This window comes from Camponotus floridanus, unplaced genomic scaffold (assembly GCF_003227725.1).
Source record: "Camponotus floridanus strain SB8 unplaced genomic scaffold, Cflo_v7.5 scaffold41, whole genome shotgun sequence".
NCBI lineage: Eukaryota > Metazoa > Arthropoda > Insecta > Hymenoptera > Formicidae > Camponotus > Camponotus floridanus.
The window spans coordinates 56,271-78,944 of record NW_020229559.1 but is presented as its reverse complement, the minus strand read 5'-3'; the positions used below and the strand labels follow the sequence as shown (position 1 = coordinate 78,944).

The 22,674-nt window shown below is 43.1% G+C and overlaps 1 long non-coding RNA gene across 2 annotated transcripts in view; it reads right to left on the bottom strand.

Annotated features, from left to right (window-relative positions):
• Positions 1–22,674, bottom strand: part of LOC112638966 — a 119,544-nt gene that overhangs the window by 62,649 nt on the left and 34,221 nt on the right. For both annotated transcript variants that reach the window (XR_003123234.1, XR_003123235.1), the window contains one exon: positions 9,082–9,332. This is a non-coding gene — a long non-coding RNA (uncharacterized LOC112638966). The remainder of the gene's footprint in view (positions 1–9,081; positions 9,333–22,674) is intronic.

Genomic DNA, 22,674 nt, shown 5'->3' with positions numbered 1-22,674 from the left:
GCCTCGGCAGTATCCAAAGTGTTCAGATAATGGCGACACGCGTGGGTGCTTTGTGGGGGGTAGGGACACCCCGCGACACCGGAGCGTCCGATCCCACCGTGCACCCCGTAAATGGGAATACCTGCTAGCGTCCCGTCCATGCGGCATTACGGCGGCTTAAATCAGCCCCGAGGAATCCCGAGAGACACGGGTGTTCAATTACCTGGTCATAAACCTTTACTAGCCCACGAGGTGGACGGCGACGAGTTTGTTGGCGCGAGTGCGATTCGCCTCTCCGGGATTCTCTATGGACACCATGACGATCGAGGGGGTCTCTACGATCTTTACGATCTCGTAGAACCCCCCACCATGACGATAAATACCGCGAGGTGAGAAAATACACCGCCGATGTACGTTTTAGTGATGTTTCCGGTAAGTCGTTTCGAAGAAAATCTTGCCTGCGCTTTGCAATTTCTTGCCTCTTTCCGCTCGAATGTTACAATCGATGTCGCCATCATCTTCGTCTCCTCCTAATGATTACTCTCGGAATCGTTGCGAGGTCTCAACGATTTTAATTACGACCTCGCTCGGAAAGCGAAACGTTCCCGTTGTCAATTATGCATCGCGCGCCGAGTCGACGAGTAAATCGAGGAGGGATTTGTCACCTTTTTATCGACACTGCTGCCGAGCATAATAAAATATACACGGCCACTGTCCCCGGGGCTATCGCCATTATTCTTCCCGATGGATAAGAGAGAGGCCCCGGCATTGTGTCGAAGGTGCATTACGATGTAACGCAAGCGGGGAGCGCGTCTGGCGCGTCCGATGCTCGCGACCGATATCGCGAGTACTTTTGTAAAGATGTCAGAAAAGGACGCCGCGCGCGCCGTACCATTTAATTTTCAACGATTAATCAGTCTAACGATGTCGATTATATCGCGGGCAATAAAATGCGGCGTAATAAGGAGCCAGAAGGAGAGATGTATGCGCTGCGCATCTCGCATAACACAGAACGTCGATGTTAATCGCGAGGAAGAACGAAGAGAGACCGACAGAGACAGAGAGAACGGCGAGGAGGCGGGGGAAGGGGGAGGGAAGAAAGGGTTACATCTGCAACTGTAAATCAATAAACGATACGTAGCGCGGAGGGCACCACCCTTTGCCACCGGCATCGATGAAAAATATATCGCGGGACGCGCCGCGGAATCGTTCGACGGCCGAGGCACGAGTAATATACCCGCGCGCGGCCATTTTTCCGGCGACCGGGGGCCGGTCGTTACTTAGTAGCTTATTTATTTTTGCATAGATAATCCGCGCGAGATACGGAACGAGATGTGGGTGGAGCGCGTATGCTTGAGTCACGTGTGATTAAGCGATGTTATCCGCGGCTCTCGGTGCCGTCGCACCTGTATACCCGGAACGCCTACGTCGAGAGAGAGGAGACTCTCTCCTCGCCTCGCCTGCGGTGTCCCTACCTTCCTTCATCCCTGAAACTCGCGAGGATCGACGGCCCTGGCGATGTCCTTCGTCGGATAAAGAGAGGCGCGCTCGACCATCGTGGATGTATAAATAATTCCAACGGGGAATTGACGATATTCAGAGGGTACATCCTCTACGGCAGGTTAAGATGATTTTAAACGGCGTTAAAAGCGCGAGAAATGAAATTAAAGGTTTATACGGGTAAGGTATGTAAAGTAAGCGTTTAATAATTATACTTTATAATTCGACAGACACTCGTAATACGATTCAATAGCGAATACTACACGTAACAATTTATAGCTCAATAAATAACGGTTCGCGCAATAACATTCTGCGCCAACACAAATTAAGCGATAGCAGCCTCTATATATTAACGCTGGACATTATTCACTCCTTTGTACGTTTCGCGGAAAGCCGCGGCGGCCGCGTTATACGTTTGCATACAACGATGCACAACAGGGTTACGGACATTGTTGCAATCTTGCTTCTTGCGCCTTTCTCAAACGGTACCGTAATGCCGGCATATTTCATCGTTCGCCACGCGCGGGAGTAAGCGGTTCGACGGCCGATTGAATATCGGGAAACGATAATAACAGCCTGTTTCCACGGCAGTTCTGCTAAAAGTATCGAATAATTATCGCCGCGCGGCGATATTTATACGAGTTATACGCACACCTGCCGCCGCTCGTACGTGCTCGTGGACGTAAAGAGCAACGCGTGTCTTAAAACAGGAAAAATCTGCAAACGCGAACCATGCCCAGTTCTGTCTTGCCGCGCTGTATATTTATAATTGCGCTTTCTGTCGCGGCAACCGATAGCGGTTCCATACAGAGAAAACAAGCGGAAGATCGAGAAAGGGTGGCCGAGTCAACGGTTGCGCTTTAGCTCTTTCCGACAAACTATTATCCTGTTTACTAGCTCGCGGGAGGAAGAGATTATTCGAAGAGAAGACACCGTTCGATGATGTCTGTGTAAACGGAATTTTAGCTTGCATCAATTTCCATGTTCCGTTTTGATAATAGCGCGTAATGGAAAGAAAATTTAGATAATAAAGGTGTATCCTTCCTTTTTTATGAGATAATAAAATTGTTAATTAATTAAAAATATTATTGTTGTAATTAATTAAAAATATTAATTGATTAAAAAATATAAATGATATTCTACTTCTAACATTAGCATTATATAATCGATACTCTGTTTATGTAGCTTGCATTTTTGTGTCTATTCCTTGTTCCTCGTACGTTATCCCCGTATCTCATTGTGTGTCGGTCCTTAGTCAGCTTCGAGAGTATGTGTCGCATGCACACGTGCAAACTATCAATGTATCGAGCATGCTTCGCGCGGCGAGTCTCGCGATATCGTCGACTTAAATTAAGAGAGGGCCACACTCGATTAGTCCCAGCAGTCGTCGCACGCGTTTCTTTTTCTCGTTAGTTATCGGCGCGTACCAGGTCTCCGATACTAGGACCCGAATCCTGCGGTCGGGACGACGCGAGAAAATGCAAGGGAGCCGATGTTCCTATCTCGTGATTCAGTAGCGTCTTACCCAGGACTTACCCGAGCGAGTAATGCAGTACCCGTGTACCGGTGCCGATACACCGGGAAGCCTTCCTCTCGAGATCGCCGCTCAATAAGAAAACCCTTATCTCTCCTCTTGTGTGTCGGCGGTATCGGGAACCGACCGGTGCCAAGATCGGTCCAACGTCAGTAGCGAATGTCGGCGGTACTTTTGACCGGATTTGCCCGACCAGAGGATATCGGAGTAACTGTATGACTGGATTTACGGCGATTGCTTTCCTACTTCTAGCCGGGTGAAAATAGTGATAGTGGTACCTCGGTTCCGACTTTGATATCCAGTTTAAAATCCACTCTTTTGCCGGCTCCTTGATTTATGCAAGTTTTTTTTTATCGCGTTATGCGGAAGGTTACGTTGCTGTCTTTTGATGCAAATTCGCAAAGACTAAGCTAGACAAACTTATTCAGTTTGGTTACGGTGAATTTATAGCCATTCACACGTGAGCAGCCACGACTATTGTACTTTCACAGTCTCCGATTTAAATCTACGCAGCCAGCGCGATTCATTTTTTCGGCGTCATGATAGACGATAGTTCCAGGTTAACTAATCGGTCGGCCAGCAAACTAATTGCAAATTTATGGAACTCTGCGTTTCTTGACCTTCTTCTCGGCGAAATTCGAAAATTATTGTGCTGGGAGAATGCCAATTAGTTTCGATCAAATTGAAATACGAAGTAGATAATAATAAGCTATTATTCTGTCATCGCCGATTTTGTATTCAATTAATTTTATTTATTGCCGTATATTAAATTATACATATTGTAAAAGAATCAAAGAATCCAAGAACCCCTTTGCACATCAATTATCCTTATGTAAAATGTGCGACATATTTACAAATTTAAATTACAAACTGTTTCATGGAACAAATCGTAAATAAATTAATTCGCTGTATTAGTAAGTCTTCTTGACAACCGTTTCGTGGCAAAGAGTATAATACGTAACCCCAATATCCGCGCATAATAATTCAATTATACCGAGCAAAAGGCACGCACGTGAAAATGTAAAGCGCCGTAAACAATGCGTCGGTGCCTCGTTTTCGTTGCGTGTGTCGCGACCGCGCCCGATAAAATTAACATACTTTTCACTTTATCATCGGTATGCAAAGGAGACGAAAGTGCACGGTCGCTATACGACGATATATCGGAAATCTCGTGCGTTCCATTTCCAGGATAATAGACTGCCTCATTTATTCCGCCCTAATTCCCCGACCACGCCCGACCGAATAAAAGTGCTTATCAGATTATCAATGTAGCGGACGCGCGCGTGCGAGACGCAGATACATAAGGACTCCGCTAAATAATCGGCAGGCTTTTAGAATAGAAGAGTGTCTTTATATTTATAGCCTTTAACGTGACACGCACCCGCGCCTGCGTGCAATAAAATAATTACAGCTCGACTTTATTACCGCCACAGGTATTTGCAATTTTGCACGGCCCATTTCTGATCGGTACTTGACTGTTCGCGCGAGGTTTATAATACCAGTGATATCATTTTATTTGGCGCAATGCGTGCGCCGCGTCGGATCGACATCACGCTGTGCAACCGAGAAAATGTTTCGCAGCGTTGAGAAATATAGCTGCGCTCACGTGCGTATTTTCTTAAGGGGCACTATTATTTTTTTCGCGCCTGGCTGAAGGAATAACTGTCATCTTAATGCGTCGGAGCACGATTAAAGGTTGCGCATTTGTGTGCCGCGATTTTAAAATAATGTCAGCGCACCACTACCATCAGGAAAAGTAAAAATGTACCGTTCCATAACTTCTTGCGTTCATATACACGCATCAATATACGTTGCTTTATGATAAAATAAAAATTTTTAAAAAAATCGAAGAAATCTATTCTGCACTTTCGTATTTATTTGATACATTTGTGTCAACAATTTTCTAAAAACTTTTAAATTTTCTTGAAACCAAAGCAATGGAAGAAAAATAATAATCGTTGAAGAAGCTCATTCCTCGTTACCTATGCACGTAGAATCCGAAATATGCGTGCATTTGACATATTCGCGTACGATATTCCCATCGTCTCGAATTTCCGATCGCACCTGTACCACATCGGTATTCAAATCGGTGTCAATGCGAATGGTGCTCGCTGAAACGCGTTCGCGTTATAAGGGAAGGCGGATAAGTGAGTATGTGGACGGAGCACGAGATGCACTCGGTAGGGAAACGATTGCGAACACGAGCCACGCATTCCCCGCTTAAGTGAATTCCGTTGACCGCGACACGAATGTCGAAAAACGGCAGAAAGTGCGCGTGCATTTGCGTCTCATGCGGACCCTTTTGTGCTCCATATAAAACGAGGCATCGGATGGAGTTAAAGGAAACCGCGGACGGAAGACATAGGCACGACGACACGAATGATAATGAACCAATGTGACTGGCGATACGCGCTCATCGACGATGACATTTAGTGACGCGTTATGTTTCGCGTCGCGTTCGGAAACATCGTAATACACTTCTCAAGTTTCCAGTTACGATAATGATACTCGTGAAAATAAACGCTGCATTCAATGGATTGCATAATTTTCACGATCATAATTTTCTATCCCTCCGTATGATGCAACGTAAAATTGCGAAAAGTATTATCGAATACTTCTCGGAATTTATTGCAACAATTTTATCGAGACGTTTGAAAGAATTATCGATACGGATAAGAATGCACTGTCGTGATCATAACGTTTCTCGTCACCTCATTACGAAGCCGTCTTACATTAGCCTCCTGTGCGTGTTTTATCCTCCAGCACGTATCTTGCTACCTACTTCGGCGATCAATTGATGCGCGATATAACTCCGCATCAAGGATACCGGTGGCTGGTACATAGAATCACACTTAGTGAATATATATTCGGTAGATGTGGGAGAGACATAGGCAGCCCCTCGAGAAAGAAGTCTACTTCGTCGCCTTCGTCTTGCTCCTTCCACGAGGAGGTTCTATCAACGCACAGAGGCAGCGTACGGTAGCCACCTATGACCTCTTGCTACGCAGGGACGCATTAGTCTCCTCAAGCTTGTGTAAACTTGACGAATTTATTTTCTTAGCATCTCATTTAACTATGTGCGAGAGCAAAACAGCCCATCAAGGGAGACAATACAGATTTAATTCTTATATTTTCTCTCTCTTTCGCCCACATCGCTATCATTAATCATTACAATTAATTTATAAAGATTTTTTATAATTAAACCAAGAGTTTTTTCACAAAAATTAATTATAAATGTAATTATATATTTCGCTTTTCTAAAAAGTGAGAAGGCCAAAGAGCTGCATGAAGAAGCAAGATGAATGGAAAGTCGAAATAAAAAATGGCGTTCACAAAATTTCTACTTCCACCGCGAAAAGTCCGCTGGCGATCTTAGAAATTATGCGACGGGGTCGCGTATGCACTTTCACGTGGGCGAGTTTCCAGAGAAGTTACGATATACGGTTGATCTACGGACAACAATTAAGCATGGCATTATAAATATCGCGCTCGCGCGTGTGCCAACGTAATTCCTTCGTCGGCCGGAGGCAACATAATGGCGCCTGAAAGATGCGTACCTGACCTCTAATGTGCGTAGGTGAACCTACGCATCCTATGAGAACCTCATCTTCACCATTCGCTCTTCTCTCCGCTCCACTCGCCTGAGAAGCGAATGGAAATTGGTTGGCAAAGTCGGAGACAAATCGATAGCTTTCTAATAAATCGACGATTGTTCGAGTATGCGTTCTTACTTCATATATCAACGAGAATTTCATAATAAGCAGTTTCAAATTTCCTAGACACGGTCTTCCTGCTCTGAAAAAAACTTGGGTGTCGAGAAAATAATTGGATAGTTTCCATATAAAAGAAATTATGTGTCTTGATGTTGAAATTACGTAAATAAAGTTCTAAAACGTTCTAAAACTTTTCTCTTTTAAAAGGAAAGAAATATCACCGTACTTTCTGTCATTATAACAACGTGAGTCTTAATTACTAGACTTGAAGTTTAACTATTGATCGAGATCCACGATATTAAACTATAAATAACCTCTTTACATTTATTTTCAGATATGTATTGTCGAGTTCATTACTCGTGCATTCCTCTGAGAAATTCTATGAATTCCACCATATCACTAAATTCTCAGATATAATCTGATTGGTACTTATCGCTTCTTCAGCCAGTCGTAATCTCTAAATATATCTACCATCGCAGTCACATCTGCTGCGATCTCTTCTAAAAGGTACATCTACCTATGAAGTCTCTCGCACTGAAGTGATTTTTCCGAGATACATAACGCACATCGTGTCGGGAAATATTCAAATCGTCTCCTCCAGTATCAGGTATCGGCGCTGACTCGCGGCGATAACTGCGGGCGGAATAATTTTGAGCCGACACGTCGCTTATGATAATAAATGCGCGCGCGTCACGAGCTTCACATGCGTGAGACTCGATCTCGGGCTCTACTAATTTATAGGTTTCCTCCTCTCTTTTATATCTGGAATATACCCGGCCACGTACGATAATGCACGCTTTTCCCTGGCAGTGTCACCGTCGCCCAGAACAGGCATAGCATTAACTGGCCGTTGCCCGCGCGCGACTCGCACGAAGACGATCTCGCCTCTCTCGACTCGTAACCGGCGCCTCCTCGGCCCCTACGGTCGGTCCATCAAGGTAAGCGGTAGTGGGTATATACGGTAGCCGTCAACGTGTCAACCGGTGACTAATGGATCCACGCTGACGGGACGACGTTGGTAGCGCGGACCCGGTCGTAAGTAGCGTGGTCGATAGCGGTGCCGACGATATAAGCGGTACATAAGCGTCGCCTTATTATAAATAGACGTTTAAGATGAAGCTCGCACTACTCTCTTGGAACACGGAAATTCATCTTATCGGTCAAGAAGAAATAAATTACACCCGCTTCATTTAACTCGCGTTATTAGGCAAGCGTTTTCTCGTCGGACCTCGCTCAGAGAAGCTTTACTCAAATTAAAATTGTTTTAAATATGAAGAAAGTGAAATTATGGCACGTACAAATGTTGCTTCATTTATTTGGATTATTTAAAAGTTGGATCATTAAAAAGACTAGAGGTACAAGTGTTTAAGATACAAGAGCGGAAGAAGCGACCTAAAATATTCAGTTAATGTTCAACATCCATTTGAAGAGATTACCGAAGCTAAATCTGATCAAATGGCTTGGAAAATTCTTGCCATTTGTTGTCTTAAGTACTATTTGGACGTCCTATTAGGGCAAACGCTACGGAATAGCTGACTTTTCTCGTTCAACGTAATAACGATCCCATGATACGAGATATAATGTCGTCTGTAGAAGACATTTAATGTTCCTGATAATGACGCACGTTAAGGTTCAGAGATATCTAATCATTCGGTTATGGCCCTTCACTTTTGCTTGCGGCGATAGTGCACATCGTTTCGACATTGTGTTCCGAGAAAACGTTTCTCGACACGCAATGGTTCCGCGAATGGGCGAGATTATCTTTCATTTATGCGGACCAACGGGCGGCACAATGTATTTGCTAATCTGCGATATAAACGTCCGGTAAATTTACTCGCGACACGCGAATTTCAGCGAAATGATGTTTGTCCGGAGCAGTGATCTCATCCCCCGAATGTGTCGAGATTGTCGTTAAGATATACACGACGACGATTCTCGACGCGTAAATCTTGCACGTAAAAGCTCGCAAAATGTTGGCTTGGTCCGCGAGCAATCGATATTTGTGCTATCGTTAACGATGATATAAATGTGTTCGCAATAAATGGTATAGCCCTCGAAGAACGACATTCCTCGCTTTTCATAGATTTATCCCAAACTGTTTCGTAACATGTTGAAATCTTTGCATCTCTCTGGCAACAATTTAACCCTTTTACTTTTAACATAATTGCCTTGAGTGAAATCTTTGCTTTAATTGACTCATTAATATTCCGATAAACACAATGTTAATTTTGTACGTATAAAACGTAAATGCGATACATAAGGAGATACGAGAAAAGAGATACAAAAAGAGAAAGATCTTTGAAAGGAGCCGAGTGGGCGACCAACGTTGCAATCATCAATGATTTACTTACTTACCCTATGATTTACTTATCCCACGTGTACTCGAGTATCCTCCCTCTTTGCAAATCTCCCTTTTCGACGATTCTTCCTCTCTCGTTGCTTCTTTACCTGGAATCAGTCTTCGAGTGATGCACCGATGCTTGATTTATCGTCCATCTCCATCTTCCTTCCTGACTTGCGTGCCGCATTAAAATTTTTCTCCTCTACTTCTCTGTTTTTCCCCGTCACCTCCGCGCTAGAGCAGCCAACAGGTGACAGGTACTCATCTAAAACAATTACGGAGAATCTCGGTTATTTACGAGATAGAGAGCGTCATTGACGCTGGAGAGGAGGAGCGATGATTCGAACGGCTCCCCGGGCGACTAGGCGGCCGTGAACGGCCGGCATGATTGAGAGCGCATAATGCGAGATGTTGAGGCAGGTCGGGAATCGGCGCTAATGATCGGGCGTGGGTGCGAATTAAGCGGCGATGGCCGCGGAGGACGATGTGCCGACGACCTCACGGTTCCGGGGACGAAGCGGACATGCAAACTCACCTTCCACGAGCAACTATTTTCTTTGGTCGCGTCAACAGTCATACAGAGAAAATCATATATAGAAAACGCCAACCCTCATGTTTGTTTAATTAGATGCGCGTTTAATATTTGAAGCAAATTTAGCGAATTTTTTGTCTTGTATTCCGGATAATTATACCCCCTCAGAAAGGATTTCTTCTAATAGGACGAAAAATATTCTTGATACATTTAATCCACAATCATACATTTAAGTCACAATCTTATGAAACAATTTTAAAACTAAAATAATAATTCTTATTCTTCTCTCTCGAATTAAATAAGATTGTCTTTATAATCTGGAAACAAGAATAATATAAAGAAATCTAGGCTATATATTCTTGCACTTAGAATAATTTGATATTAGCCAATAGTTGCGCGAAACCGATATGCGTCTGTCGTCTTTTGTAGATAGTATCAGGATCATTTCATTCTAGATTTAAGAAATTTCCATTTAAGATTAAAATATTCTTTTTTTAATAAAAAATATGACTGTCACTATATCGATCCTATTTTATGATAGATTGAAGTGTAATAACATTAAATTTAGAAATCTTTTCTATGGATGTAGTGTCGATTACATTCGTACCCTTGCATCCTTTAATCGTCCACGAGTATCATTCAAGTTGTCAATATATTTATTTCGAAAAGATTGCAAATCTATAGTCGCTGCTTCAGCTGTCCCATGTCATTTCATATCTTCAATTCAAGTGCACTAAAAATGTTATTTGGAGTAAAAAATCTGATATATATTTAAACTTAAAACGAGATTACAATATTAACGAAGGACCTACAGATGTACTGATAATTATCGCCGATATTGTGCATTGATAAAGCTGTGAAAACACACACGAATTACAATATAAATTCTTACAATATAAATTCTACTTTATTCTGTTCCATCTTTCTTTGGGATGTATGCCAAGATTACCGCGACATTATTCACGCTCTTACCGAGTATTCTTTCAATAATTTACCGATTATCCGCTCAATTATCGTCCTTAGTCGAGCAACAAAAGGGCCTCGTTTGCTCCTCGTATCCCTATCGTTCCAGCTCGTCTCAAAAACGCGCCACCGCCGCGCGACATTAACGCTCCGCTCATTTACATCGGGCGGTCGTTAATTGGTATCGGATCTCAATTACCGTAGATTACGGTGGCCTTTTTTCACCTGTTACTGCGAGCGAGAATGCTCGCAGCTCGGCTCGCGATAAGGCGTTTATGACTACCGCGCACACGATGCCAAGGTTGGTTTCTCCTTTTCTCTCTCTCTCTCTCCCTCTCATTTTCGAATCGTCTTTCCGTTTTCTGTTTCCTCCTCCTTAAGTTCAATTTATCGGGTCTTAAGATACATGCGAGAGTATCGTCACCGGTGGCTGCATAGAAAGCGTCGTCTTTTTCGCCTCCGCAAACGGACGCTTCTTCCCGCCAAGAAAAGAATCACCGCGCCATAACTCATGCGACATTAACGGAATTAGCATAGCAATCTCATTGACTGGCTATATATGTGTGCATAGGATACTTCATCTCAAATTTCGAGATCGCACACGTTGAAACATACAACAAATAGAAAAAAATAAACGCTTAAGAGGAACGTTTTGATTTCAAGCATGTTAATCAGAGATTAAATCTTTTTCTAGACGGTGGTATTTATCACCTTGATATACTTCCTTTCTTGTTCTGAATTTTCAAGCCGTACGATCTGAATTGAAGCGAAATAATCTACGTGTCCGACGTTCACGTGGTCATGCAGTCGTGACTTTTAAAGCTGTTCGAATCGTGATGCGATCGGCCGACCCTGTTCCGTTTCTTCGGAGGAACGATCGCGAGACGATCCGGTAATCGCACCTGCATATCGATGGCGGAACACCTACGCGAATTCTTTCGTCCGGATGATGCGCAACCAGGCAGACCGACGTGTTCCCTTGGAATTACAAGATACGGAGTCTGGAGACAAGTGCTGGAGAGCTGTGAGGTTTCTTTCGCCAAAGATAATACTGCTAAATAGATACAATACTCTGACGATTTATTATAGTCGCTTACAGATGTCAAAGTCTTTCTTTAATATGACGTTTTCACTACCGTCAGTTAAGAATTCAGATTTGCAAAATTGACAACAAAAATATCCAAAGACTTTCGCAATCTTCCATTTTTATCCAACAAAATGAAAAGACTTATTTTAATAAAAAATAAAGAAGGACCAAGTGCAAGGAAATATACAAGCCGAGAGAGAGGAAGAGAGAAAAGTTCCACCTGTGTCCCCGAGAGCCAATCTCGGGAACGAATCAGACCCTGAACGAGTAGAGTCGGAACAGAGACCTGGGCGGAAGAGAGACAGGCGTCCATGGAAAGAAGGCTTCGAGGAAGTACACTTCGACCTTCCCGTGATGCCAGTCGTTATCGCGCACCGGGCATCGCGTGCCGCAACCCTACCGTAGGCGAGTTCCCTCTTATCGCGCATCTACCACCACCTGCGAAGGATCGAGAGCGCGGTAATCGTCTCACGGTAGTTCCCCGGAGCGCGTCCTGGCACCGTCCCGCTTCTCCGCGGCATCGCCGTTCTCGTCCGGACGAAGGAAACGGGACGTGCGGAGGGAACGGTAACCGCAGACCGGTACCGCCTTTGGCGCAAGCGCGCATAATGAGAGTGATATAATAACGACGCGCACCGGCCGGCGACACAACTCATCCCGATAAAAGGACACCGCTTTCTCGTAGAAGCGGAGAATAGAAGGTCGAGGAACGGAACGGGCAGCGGAGGACCGGCGCGGAGGAGCGTCTTCGGGAAACGAAACAGGGTACGGACGAGGCGGTATGTCCGTCGCGCGCAGGAGGAACGATGTAACCAGTCGGGTTAATTAAGAGGATCCAACCTTGACGGACGTAGCCATTGTGCACGTGCTGCGCCCCGTCCCATCCTCCTTTCCTCCCCCTTCCTTCCCCTCGGCGCGTGATGCGTACTTAAACGCGTCCACATATGTACACGTCCGCGGGACACCGTCGTACTTCGTTCTTGTCGTGCACCATTTACGGAGAACTTTTTACGGGCCTCCTGCGCCGTTGAAGAACGACCGAGAATTGTTCACACAAGTTTCCTGCCGCATCTCTTTTGTTGTAGAAAAAATATATTATTGGAAGTGCAAGAATATTTTTTTAGCAAAAATGTGGTTAGAAATGAAGAATATTTTTTAGCATTTCTACAATCTTTCTTTCCTTATTTAGCGAAACATACATTTAATTCATATCGCTTTTAAAGGAAATGAAGTCATAATACACTGTAAAAAAATTTTTGTGTAAATTTACAACTATTATAGTGGGTAATATTGAGACTAACTATTAAAAGTGTATATTTACATACATTAGTAAATTTACATTTTATAGATAAAATTATTACTTTAAATGGTAAAGTAAGCATCTTGTATTAATAAATTTACATGTTAGAAGTAGATTTCTAGAAATGTTTATGTAATAATACATTTTGTATATGTATTTATACAATTTCACATATTAAATTTAATTTAAAATTACATATATAATTAGTGTAACAATTACGCTATTTATAACGAAAGTATATAAATTCATGTACTTTTACAAAAATTAATTATTTTACTCTTTATTATGTAAATATTCGTTTATTAAGTGTAATTTTTAAATTTTATATAAATGTTACAAAAAATTGTACATTTACATAAAATCCAAAAATTACACTTTTAATCTTGTAATTTCTCATCAAATATAAACGAATATTTACACAATAAAAAGTAAAAAAAACTAATTTTAAAAGCACATGAATTTATATATTTCTGTTATAAATAACGTAATTGTTAAATTGATTATATGTGTAATTTTACATACTTTTTTCACAGTGTAGCGTACAATCTAAACAGCTGTTTGAGATTCATATAAAGACGAGGTTAATAGAATCCAAGACACTGTCTTTTGTTGATGCGGATTTCTAAAATTGATTTTCATATATCGAGATAGCGTAATCATAAGACGCAAGGTACTCTTATGCATCGTTTACGTGACGTTCCATTATCTTTTCGCCGTTGCAAGACGAATCAGCGCGCGGTTGATAGCGCATTACACGTCCCGCGTGCAAAAGCTGGTCCGGAGCAGAGATATAAAACCGAGGGGGCGTCCTGGTGACAATTAACAGACCCGCTCGACCACAAATCACCGGGCGGCAAGCTCTAATCACAACCGCGAGACCGCTCTCTTGCTTTCTCGCACCGCTCTCCCCCGCCGATTTGCCCGTCTTTCTCTCTCTTCCTCTCTCTCTCTCTCTTGCCTTCTCAGATGTTGGCGTGATGTATAATAGTATCGAGTCTCGTGAAACCACCGCTGAAAGCGCACCGCGTTAAGGTGCGACACGCTTAAGAGCGATCTCGAGACCGCGAGATCGACAACTGTTTTCTTACGACCCACTTTCGCGGCGCCGATCGCGCCGATCTTTCCTGTCGCCGACGTGCGCGGGTGTAAATTTCAATTTTCAGATTGCCTCGTAAATCGTGCGCTCTCTATTCGAGGAAGTCTGCGGTGGATAAGCGCGGGCAGACTAGACGAAAGCGTTGTCTCGGCCCAAGATAATTGAGATAGCACACTGCCTGGTATTCTTACGCTATGATGCAAATTAACGTCCGCCCACATGAAAATTCCGATTTTATTAGACAACAAAATGTATGAAAATTACGAAATGATGACTCGATATGAAATAATTTTGATCTCGTAACATTAATCATGGAGGGAAGTTTATGATATAGCGAAGGTCTAATCAAGGTAAAAGATAAATTCCGTATCTAATCGGAAATGAAAATTATCTATCTTCTTAAATCCGAATAAATTCAATAGGATTATTAAGGATCATGTATCATCCCAACGAGTTCAGAAACGTAGGAAATATAAAACGCTGTAAAAAAAAATGAGCTTCCCTGGTATTCAGTGGTTAACGAGATCCCGTGCTTTAGCGAATCTACTACATCGCGACACATTAAATTAATTGAACGCCGATTCCTAATGGATTGGAGCGTAGCTAGATCAATATCATCCCGTCTAGATAAAGGTAAGCTTCACAGGCAAACGACCCGACGGTGGAAACGGATGGCCGCGCATTTAATAACCGATAATTTATTAATACTGCGCGTTCAACATTAGCCCGGCGAGTAAATCAAGGCATCCTTGTTTTATGGCATGCATTCATTACCGGGCAGGTTGCACTCGCTCGTATATCTCCGGAGTTCCGGGCCCCGACGAAGAGGGGACCTATGGATTACGCGGAAAAGTGAGAAGGACGGATTCCACCCCCTCTTTCCTTCGAGCGAGAAGGATAAGAGAGGATCTCCAGCGCCTGTCCCGGGCGTTCTTCTCGCGCAGCATACATTGTTAGCTCGGTTTACGAGGCACATTTTAAGACCTTTACGCTCCTATGTCTTTACGTTTACGATCGTTACAGGACCCCTCGTGGCCTCCTTCCTCGCGACAATTCCTCGACATTCTTCTCCGCCGACACCGGGATCAGCGGACTTTATCCGGGGTTAAGGACAGAATCCTCTATATTTTTTCCCTCCTCTCCTTCTCTCTTTCACGCGAATCTCTCTTCGCTATCTCTAAATCCTCGTTATCCCCCTTCGGATCACCTCGGAAATTTATCGTTCTACGTCGACGACATCTCAGATCCCGACCGAGCTTGGGAGCCTAATGACCTCTCACACGATGTGGAGTACATAGATATTTCTTATGGTGGGGGTCGATCTCTCCCGCGTGTCTCCAACAGTGCATTTCTGTTTTCCGCGGTGTCGCAAAACCCGCGAGTCTCATCAATCACTTATGTTTAAAGGACGTATTTAGCGGTTTAATGGAGTTTCACGGGATACCTGCGGCGCGCGCGATAATCCTTCGCAGCCACGATGAATTCCTTAATCGTGCGTTCTACGGAAAAAAATCGCGACACGCAACCATCATCGTTGATCGGTTTAATCCGGAAAGGAGAAGAGCCGCATGATAAATTAACAACCATTATCAGTAATGATGACATCAACCAATGTTTGATAAGCGAGATTCATTCTTGTTAAAGAACACGAAATTGATTAGAAGTTGCGGCAAATACTGACAATTTTAACATGACACGATGGATTGTAATACATCAGGCACGATAATTCCCGCAAAGTGCAGCGATCATCTTTCGAATGGCAGGTGGTCGCCGCGACAATCGCACGCAAGACGACAGGGCGGTTTTATCGGCGGACGATGGTCCAAGGGAGAGGAAACCTAATTGAGTGTCCTCGCCCTGGGTGTCCAACGTTGTCCGGTGTTGTCGCCGCTACCTGAGGGCGTGGGCGTTCTGATATGAGTTACGAGTCTGTCGTATTACACGGCGGTGACCATGGCACGGTCGCGGTGGTCCTGCCCGTTCCGAGATTACGGACCATTTATACAGCGAGCGATCAACCCGGGAATAAACCCGGTAGCATTCGCCGCCGTTTCATCTATTCCGTTATACGCTCGATCGGAAGGTTATCTGAATCCCGTAGCCGCGCGACGAGATTATCCGAGATGATATCGTAAGGACTAATTAATATAAAGTTGTATCGGAGAAATTATCGACGTTAGTTGTAAAGATAATTTAGTTCTGATTGGAATCAAAATTTTTAGATTAACCATAGAAGGCTTCCAATCTTTTAATTTCATCGTATCATTATGTAATGTCTCTTGGATATTTTCTTTTAATATTAAAAACATATAACAGTGATATTTTGGAAAATCTGGATATCAACAGAATGAAAGCAAGCTACATAATTTGTCGACTACGACGTGGAAGATGTCGAGGTGGAGCCAAACCGATGGTCACACACCCACGACGACACACTACGGACGTCGACGGCTATCACGACGTAAAGGCAATAAGGGGTAGGCCGGCGAGAGATCGCTATAATGAGCAGAACCAATATTAGTCGGTGCGGCCACCATGCCACTCCGACGAAGGAATTGGCGAACGAGCACGGACGGATCAGCCGGGTAATTGCCATTACGATATCATCTAAATGCTCTCACGGCTATCCGTAATGAAGACGCACACCGACGGGGAGAGTGCCCGAGACACGTACGAGAGCGAGAGATCGACTATAACGTAAGCATCGTATACGCCCACGTAAACATACGCACGCGATCCGCCGATGCTTTCGCGCTTGTACGCCTCGCATCGTCGTTCACCTCGTGAATCCTCTCAGGCCGGACTTCTCCTCGCCCCAGTGCCTCCTCTTCCTCCTCCACCCCCGCTAAACGCTTCTCAATGCTATCGACGAGATATGAGGCGTGTCTAATTACGCGATCGGTGCACGTCCAATCAAACTGCCTTCCTGTCGACGATCGCCGTCACCATTATCGCGATCGAACCGTGCGCGTGGGGAATCGTCTCACCCTTTTCCGTCGACGTTCGCCGCCGGGACTCCGAAGCGAATTTCACGGACCGCGTCGCCCGGTGCTTTGACCTCCGATTGATCGACCGATCTCCGATCTCGTTCCCGTTCTCCATGGGAAGATTCAATATCGCGACGCGCAACGAAGAAGGGAGAGACGAGATTTTTATCGTGTTTCTTGAACAAAGAGGAAATATTTCAGAAAATAATTCCGGAGGAACTCACTCTCCAAATTGGTTTATATAATTGATATATGCGAAATAAAATAATATGCTTAAATTATATTGTTCCGACAAAAAATTATCCGTAATTAATATAAAATTGACTAGATTTTTAGTGTCTAATGACAGTCATTCAATAACATGTTTCAAAAAGAGAGCGTTCGAAATCAAAAATCGCAGGCAATAATAAAGTAATGGCCATATTTTTTCACGAGTTGTACAAAGACATGACTACAACCGACTGGTTTCGTAGAAACCGAAGTCACCGTCGAGGGTCAGCGATTTTAATAAGAAAATTTCTGAAACGCAATTGCGATTTCTGTCCTCTCCCCCTTTCTACACTTCTTGCTCAACACGAGCGAGAAGTGATTAACATTACTGCTGGAATAACGATTAGGACCTCGCCTCGCGGTTGACGCCGTCTCATTAAGTCAGTTTCAGTCGACGAATATCAGTATTTGTGTCTGTGCCTGACCTCTTGACGCAAATTTCCCGCGATTAAACTCGTTCTCCGATAAGATCATCGGATGGCGATACATTCGACGTACAGCATAATTATTGAATAGAATTCTTACAGATGTAGATAATTTCTAACCACGCCATAACTTGCTATGCTGTTTTCCATCGACAAAATATATAATCGTTTGATTATATTTTAAAATACTCATTAACGATCTAAAATATAGGCCATATGTCTAGTGATGGGAAAATTAAATTAATATATTAATATTATTAAATTAATATATTAATATTATTAAATTAATATATTAATATTATTATATTAATATTTTTAATTGTGTCTATGTAGAAAATAATCATCTCGCTGTCTGTGTGTATAATCGATCTTTCAATGGCAGGAAGAATATCTACTGCACATAAGTGGTAGCGCGGGAAAGTAAACTTAACGGGGTGTAATTCAGCGATATCTTTACGCATGATGGCCACCGGTAATTGCCGTTTTTACACGCAATCAGAGCATGAATTTATTGGTTGCGTACGAACGACTCGATTAGTCGCACTGTCGATTTGCACGGTGGAAGCAACCGAACTTATTAGCCCGCGTTAGCTAGATGCCGCTAATTAGAGTCGTTGTAATATTTGCGACGCTCAATGGCCAGGAATCCTGTACTAATTTGTCATCCATACGCAAGTCCGTAATTTTGCTCGTAAGATTTTAAAGATCATCGTAAAGTCATAACAGTAATTTATGTATTTGCCCGGCAGGAAAATAGAGGAGGGGAAGAAGAGAGAAAAGTGAGAGAATGCAATGATATGTTAATGCGGTTAATGAAATGCCCTAGGCTATACAAAAATACAAATTAATATACTTGTTCGGTAAGAGATCATTTTTTTTCAAAGAGACTAAGCTTGTTCGAGAAATGGTGATATATTTTCCTTCTGACGTATATCGTAAATTGCATTATTAAAAAAATAAAAAAATATTAATCCGTCAAAGTTTTTTAATTGGTTTACAAATCTTCAATTTCTTTTGCATTTTTGATCCAACTTTATAAAATCTGCAATATTTCTCTCTATTTAAATAATGCATGTCTATTGTTAAAATAATATATTCGCTATAACACATAAAATATAAATAAAATAAAATATATATAAATTACCGACAAGTATCTTTTTTAATTTATCCGACTATTCAATTTCGTCCGTACGGGCATCTCGATCTCTAGCGAGAATTAATTTCGCTCGATTGAGCGCAAGCCAGAATTCCATTTTGGGCCCACAATGTCGTCAGATGAGACAGCGGATTATGTTCGACGATTTGACCACCCGTTTTTTTCCGCATTATCTCTATTGCATCTTGTTCCACTCTAAAGCAAAAAAAAAGCGGACAGCGCAACCTCGATCATAACATCTTAAACTCGGCCATTAAGCGCCTTTTTTTAACACGCCATCAATCGATATTTATCTATGTCAGATTCGATCGCGCGGTCAGATATATTAAAAATTCTATTAAACGCGGACGCGAGATACTTTAATACATTCGAAACTTGGCTCGCGTTCTCCGCTGATCGATTGAATAGAACGAATTCAACACCGATCGCCACTTCGATGCGTGTCCGCCACCCAAGTCGTCAGGGCCGATGCCGCCGTAAGAGACGATGTTCCTTGACAAGTTCGTTCTCCGGGACATGCGCCGGTGCTACGTCGAGTCCCCGACGATTTTCACGACGCGCATCGAGCTCGTAATGAGGGGTCGTTAATCAGGGGGAGACAATGGACACAGAGACGCGTCCGCCGTGATGAGATGGCGGCGGACTCGGAGTAGGCGAAGAGGCGGACACGATGACACCTGACACGCGGGCTCCTTACAAAGAGATCATTCACGATGATGTGCCCGCTACTAATTATTAGGTCTCACGTAATGAGGCGCCCTCTGAAGATGCCGACGCAGATGCGGAGAAACTTGGCTCCTCTCAAGAGACGCTCCGCCGAGGATCCTTCCCACGCGATTTTACAACAACGATGATACTTTGTAACGATTATATCAACATGACGCTGTAAGATCTTGATGTGCCATTTAGTAAACGTTTCTCGATAATATTGCACAAGCAATATTACAGATTATCGTTTATGCAATAATATATATATATTTTTCTTTTTTAACTGAAACTTCTATCTTAAAAATTTTTAATATTAATTTAATTATATATAATATTAAAAATATATTTATAGATAAATTTTATATTTCCGGATACACATTATCTCTATGTGATATTGAAGAAAAAAATGATCAACACATTCATTGTCTTCCTTCCATCACATCCTTGCATCACAGAAGACAAAATGTCATTATTGCAACATCGAAAAACGAACGCTCGGTTAATTTCGCCGACATAATCCGTCGATCATCCGTCGCGTCATCGTGCAACATTGTGGGCACGAAAATCCGTTTCGGCTTACGGATCAATTAACTTAATTAACGACCGGCGGGCAAATCGGCGGCGAGTTAACGCGGGGTTTCGCGCTAACGCGCCGCTCAGGGCGCCCTCGGAAAGCTACGTCGACCGTGCATAAAGGAGCATAAACACGGCCCTGTCGACGTCGCGGGTTTATTAACGCCGACAATTATACCGCCGGGGGCTAGGCGTGATTTACAAGGGGAGCTCGTGAAACCGCGCGACCTACGGTCCAGCCCTTTACCACGCGAGCGACACACTCGTATAGGGACACCTTTGCCTCCATTGTGAGGTATATAAAAAAGTTTCTCGGAAATTTTTCGAGAAGACGGAGCCACAACGACGAGGCTTAAATTTCGATAGTCTGAAACATTCTCTCGCATAAATGTATTATCATAAATATGTGACCGGCCAGACATAACGCGTTACGATAATTGTCGCAGGTGTATACGTAAGTCGTATAATTTACGATCGATGTTATGATCGCGGCTTTATGATCAACGATCTAAACCGCAGCGAATGCATTCATTTCGCGCACGATCGACCCATTTGTCGCGACGCTTCTTGTTATTTCGCATAAATTTCAACCGGTCTAGAAAAACAAGAGCATTTAGATGACACTTTATGATTTAAACGTTACATTTATATACGTCGATTTTGATAAAATCGATAATATCTCATAGATTCGAAAACGTTATGAAGATTAATTCGTTAAATATTATGCATTTATTAATATTGATCCATAAATCGTTTCATAGCAAATACAAATGTGTCGATTCATCAATAACTTATTTCCTGCGAATGTACTTTTGATAACGATATATATTGCGATCAAGAAATGAATGCATGCAGAATGTATTTGTAATAAATTGTCTCAATATCTCGTAACCAGGTCCGACCAACTCCGGCTATCTATCTTTCGTTCCGAGAAGAGAGCCGGGCGGACTTGAACTCTGAAAAGCCGGGTCTTCTACTCCGGGGCCCAGGACTCCCCTAATTTGTTTGAGTGAAACAATATCGAGTTACGACCGATGGTATCGCTCGGACACGCACGTGCTACGGCACACGGAAGGTTCATCGCGGTTCTCTGACGAGCTACCGTGCCGAGCTATCTTCACGAATCTCACCTCGCCGAGAAGAAGAAGAAGAGGAAGAAGAAAAGAACGCAGCGGCCGCTGCGAAGACGACTCCCTTCCATGCTTCAAGCAGGTTTTAGCATTGCGCGTATACGAATTTATGTTGCGCCGTGACTTTCAACGAGATGTTGATCCTCCATTCTGATCTCGCAAGAGCGGAGACAGCGGTAAAAAAAAGCCGGTGAAGAAGATCGCTCAAATCTACCTAAACATTTCGCCCGAGAAAAATTTCAGGATCCAACGAAATACACCTGACTTTGCGAGTGACATTTGTGCGTCTTTTAATTATCTTTCACTTAAAAAATTTCTCCTCGAAATATATTCATATTTCTATGTTTGGATACAATTGATATAACATTATTTCATCAATTGAATATGAAAAAATTATACTTTTTTGTCTTTTAAATATTTTCTCAAAAGATTGTTGGCAAAATTAGAAAGAATTGTTTAAAAATATCTCACAAAATTGACTACTTTATAGTAATGACATTGGTTTTTGAAACTTGCGCTCTTTTAGTGTCCCTTCACCAACGACAAGCCTTTGACAAGCCGACGTGCCACCCAACGCGCGAAATTAGGACCGTATCGAACAAAAAGGAACTGCGGTCCTGCGGTCGACGAGATGTTGCTGCTTAAAATTCCAGCCAAGAAACGCGCGACACAACATCAATGATGGATCCACCTTCCTCTTGATCGCCGTTACGTTCTCCCGATACTCTTCTAAAGAGATGAGCGCTTTCAAAGGAGATCTTTGATAGGGAAACATGAGGAACTGTCGTGCGGTGTGTTCGCGAAAGTTACTCAATGAAACGTCAAAACAGCAAGACACCATCTTTCTTCCGCATGGTGTCGTTTACTTCTGCTTCCTTTTTTTTCTTCCTCTTCCTCGACGCGTGAGGGCGAGCGCGTGCGGATCAATCGCATTTATTAAGACGAGGTGTCACGGAATCGTTATCGCTGTCCGCCTTATAAGCTTACTCGCAGTACGGAGGTGTCAGCTACATCGATCGAGAACATTAGCCGCGAGACGCGTAGCCCCCCTTCCTAACGAGACAAAATGACACGGGTGCGTTTCTCTTCTCGGGCGTCTCACGTGCGGTTTCGCAGCCGCGACCGATCCGTGGACGATCTGTCTTTCAGCCCGATAAATCGCATTCGACGCGCGGCTTCGTTCCTCGGTACTTTGCAATTTTGAGTGGCATTAATCCTGTTTTGTGCTACTTAATTGTAATCTAAATCACACGCGTAATGCAATCTGGAATGAGTACGGCTTTTAAGATACTAGAATGTTTGACGCTTATATTGTAGCAGTGTAAAATAGAAATGTTAAAACGGTTCGCAAATATTATTGTATAAATTAATCAGTATCGA